Below are 4719 nucleotides of genomic sequence, written 5' to 3' on the forward strand. Positions count from 1 at the left end.
ATATGAAGATTTTTCTCGTAAAATCAATAAAAATTACTCATACCCTGTGTATCCGTTGTAGTTTCTGGCGATTGTTGCCGTTTTAAGCTTGCTTTACCATCACTATTATTCACGTCATCTACTTTTATTACACTGGTAAAATCTGTACAGACATCACACCAACCAACTCGCGCGCAAAGTAAGAAGACTATGTTGAAGGCTTGAAATAATATTACGATCGATTTTCATCAAGAAATGGGCCAGGAATTTTCCACAATTGTGCAAATTATCGTGAAGGCTGATCGCGGAAAAGCGATTGCGTGACGCTCGGTAAGCTGTAAGATGACATGTTATTATATACCAGACGTAAAAACTCTTCAGATTCTCAGTCTGCATATTTTACCCACTCTGCAGTCTATATTTTGTATCCGGTCTGCAGTCTGCTGTCTACATTTTGTACTAACAGGTATCCGTGGCACAAATACAGTTTATTTTTGGTTACATTTATTCGTACAACACACATAATCTACCACAAAATACCTGTGTGTGAGGTAATTCGACATTTTCATTCTTTCCCGCGTTAATAATCTTCTTTCCTTTTGTAAGAACGTAGACCACTTACAATGTTTCAAGTAATCCAGCCACCCTAGAAAAAATAACTCTTGCATGCATAGCATGCCTATGTTTTGAGACAGGTGTATGCCCTTGGCCAGACTTGAGCTCACTATTTCAGTATACTAGTCCGACACGCGTAGTATCACTACACTTGATTCCACGGATCCAGTACCATCCAGGTATCCCAGTTACCCTGCTCACAGGGTCTAGTTTTTTTTTTTTTTTTTCCTCCGCCACAAAATGGAAAAATTGCGCAATAGTACCAAGAGGTCATTGGGCCCTCAACACCATGACAATTAACTGTGATCCAATGAGGTGTTCACATGCTGATCACGCGTGCTATCTTGATGATGATTGACGTTGTCATGCACGAACAGGGCCGGGTCACATGACGAACACGAGATTTTTGCCCATAAAACTCTTTTGTCAGTCGTTTTGTATTTCAATGTGTTTGGATTACGATCATCTGGAACATTATGGCGCAAACGCTCAAAATACTTATAGACGCATACACAAGTCGTATTGTTCGCGGCCAATCCACACAAAAAGGTGTTATTGAGCGGTAATTTTGGAACGGACTGAATCGCGAACGCTTGAAAGCCATGAAAGCATTGGATGTCTTGTATGCTAAGTATGCCAATGTCTTAGTTGAAAACGTTAACTCGTTGTAAAAAGCAAAATCTGAAATCTGAAACCAAACTGCATATACTCTATGCAATCTATTGAAGAACACTACTACAGTGAGACTGAAGAACAAAATTCAAATGGATGCAAACTGCTTGTGAAGAAAGACGCCATGTTGGATTCACTTGATGCCAGGGAACGTAGCTACGATAACAGTGCGAGTGGTATTAATTTCACGATCAGAAAGGTGAATCTTATGTTTTTTCTCATTGTAGTTGTATGGATATTCTTTTTTAATAAATACATGATCCAAAATCCCGAGTTTTTTGTGTATAATGTTTTTATGTTAAGTATTGTTTACGCAATTGTCTTGTCACAGGCGACCCAAGGTCACGTCTCGAGAAAGAGCCAACGATTAATTCACGAACGCGTCACTCGTTGTGTGACTCAGAGTAAGTTATGCTAGGAACCGTTGAAAATTTGAACACGTTATAAGGAATAGGGAACGAAATATGGTCGATTTACAACGATAAATATTTCGAAATATGAAGATTTTTCTCGTAAAATCAATAAAACTTATTCAAACCCTGTGTATCCGTTGTAGTTTCTGGCGATTGTTGCCGTTTTAAGCTTGCTTTACCATCACTATTATTCGCGTCATCTACTTTTATTACATTGGTAAAATCTGTACAGACATCACACCAACCAACTATGTTGAAGGCTTGAAATAATATTACGATCGATTTTCATCAAGAAATGGGCCAGGAATTTTCCACAATAGTGCAAATAATCGTGAAGGGTGATCGCGGAAAAGCGATTGCGTGACGCTCGGTAAGCTGTAAGTTGACACGCTAGACTAGTCCGACACGCGTAGTATCACTACACTTGATTCCACGGATCCAGTACCATCCAGGTATCCCAGTTACCCTGCTCACAGGGTCTAGTTTCCAGCGTCAAAGGTTCTCTATTGTACTGCTTTTTAGAGATTTACATTGATGCAGAGTACCCCGTCATTTATTTGTTTGTTTGGTTGGGTTTTTTAGTTTCAATATTTTGCGAAAGTTAAGGGATAAGAATAAGCACTTAGAGTGAAGAAACGATGCAGGAAAAAAAAAATTTAGGCTTCGACGGGATTGGGACCCGCTCCGAGTTTGAACCTTCTCAGGATTTCAGGCTTCTTTTTGGCAATCACTTCAACTGCAACTTATCTGAGAAGATCGGTTCATCTCCCTTACTCAGTGGTACTTTATGTGGCGAGAACTTAATTACATGATTTTGGTGATACGGTATTTTGCGGGGTTATACTTTTGCGATCTCAAAACAAGGCCGGCAAATACAAAAGAAGGGAATTAAAATTCGCGATTTAAGCGTTTCAAATTCATTTTAGTTTCCAAAATGTCGTAACTTTTGACGACTGGACGAAAGATATTCGAAGGAGTTTGACCAATCTAGCCGATTCAGATGAAGATGATAGCGAGAATCTTTGCAAATTAACGACAACACTTCGCAACAGAAGGTAAAAAATAAACTGAATTACCAGTAAGACTAGTTAATAAAATTTGTGTGTTTGCCGATACATATCTTGTAAATGCTGTTTTTTTACAATTCAGATCATTTTTTCTGTAATTTAAATGTTCTTTAAGGAATTAAATTTCGCGAAGATTTTTATCTGCTGGACAATAATTTCACATTTTTTCTATAGTTGCGAAAAAGGCGAATTCAAGCACCAATAAAGTGTATCACCCACAAGCCAAAATATCATAGATCTCATATAATGAAGTTCACACTATCGCTATACACCTCGTTCTTACAAATAGGAATATTAACGCGCATCGATTAATTCTTTTAATAAAAACAGCATTTTCCTTAAAGTCTTTTTAGTTTAAGGTAGCTGGAAACAGTTTTCCGAAACACCTGCTGACTGTATTAAAAGCGCTCAAAAACCAACACTTCCTCTTCGGTCTCCTCGCTGAGGTTGAACCAATTTCACACTTGTTGACTAAAGGATGGAAATAGTGTGCGTGACTTGGCAATCGCTATTATTATGCTAATGTTATTATACAATTTTTAGGGACTGTATCGGAAATTCCTCGACGGTACCCTCGCAACTTCAAGATTTTCTTTTTCGCGATAACGCGCCACTATTGGGAAGTTTAACGACTTAAATCTAACCGTTTCAACGTTATGATGCTGCTAAGTTTACATTTGACTGACTTAAATCAATGTAAAGAAATCGAAAGATTCCTTTTTCTTTTTCGTTGGGTAAATTTTCAACATGTCCTCCTCTTTATTTTATATCTGTTTGTTGCCAATTGGCGACTTTTGTCGAAATTTCAGTCGCCAAATGTTGTCTCGCAATGGCGACCAAAATGGTCGGAGCTTGGGGAGCTGCGCTAGAGCCTGAAAGATGATAAATTATAAAATGATATGGACAGTTGACAATCCTTGAAGTTTTATTTAGGTTTGTTTCTGACAAGAATGTGATAAGTGGAGTATGTTTTCAGGGAAATTTGTTTTCAAATTAAAACAATTGAAATAAAAGTATTAGAAACCAAGTTTTGTCTGCATTCATAATTAATAGAGCTAAGCATTTGGTGTCATAAACAAACCACATTACCACAGTTTGAAATGGAAAACAAAACAAAACAGTTTTGGAAGTGATTTTTTTTCCACTTGGCACCTTTTTTTTCTACGAAGTCTCTAAAATACTTTGTTTTCGTCAACTACAACTTCAAAAGTTCCTATCTTCGCTTACTTTGAGTTTGATTTTGGCTTCTTCGAAAAAAGAGAATAAATGAAACCTGAAGCGGACCTTTTGATTTGCTTGTCAGACTTGGAGACAAGTTGACAATGGATCGAAATTAAAATATTTGGGTGGCATTGTTAAAAGTTGACAAGAATCGTAATTCATTCACACCCTTAAACCTGTTAAACCGCTGAGGAAGGGGGGCATCGGGGTCTATTAGCAACCGCAATCACTAAAAACACACAACCGAAAAAAAATTAGATCAAAACCGAAAATCGCATGCAAAACAGCCTTAAATGTCCACATCCTAGTGATCAAAACGCTGATCGATCCGATGCAGTGGTGACAAGTGGAGCATACAGAGCTTTTTGCGGCTATTCGAGATCAGTGGAGACGCATGTTTTCCGCTCAGATCGAAGAGAAACGGGACCCAAATAGTAAAAACCGAAGTTTTCTGGCACAAAGACCGAAAAACCAATCTTAAAAATAGCCAAAACCGAAAACCCCAATACCCCAACCTGAAAGTGACTGGGATCTAATTTCTCCTTACAATATCACCCCTGAATCAAACATTGAGGTCACAAGAATACAGAGAATTATCACCAAATAAAGCAGCTCTTGTTTGTTAAACAAATTCTCCTTGCCAGCCCCTCAGAAAATGTATAACAAAAAGTTTGGAGAATATGTATACTGATGTTAGGGTGTAAAAAGGTAAACAAAAATTAGCTGATGGGACTTCAAACAAAAAGGCAGAG

Source organism: Pocillopora damicornis, chromosome 8, assembly GCF_964200805.1.
Source record: "Pocillopora damicornis chromosome 8, jaPocDami1.2, whole genome shotgun sequence".
Classification (NCBI taxonomy): Eukaryota; Metazoa; Cnidaria; class Anthozoa; order Scleractinia; family Pocilloporidae; genus Pocillopora; species Pocillopora damicornis.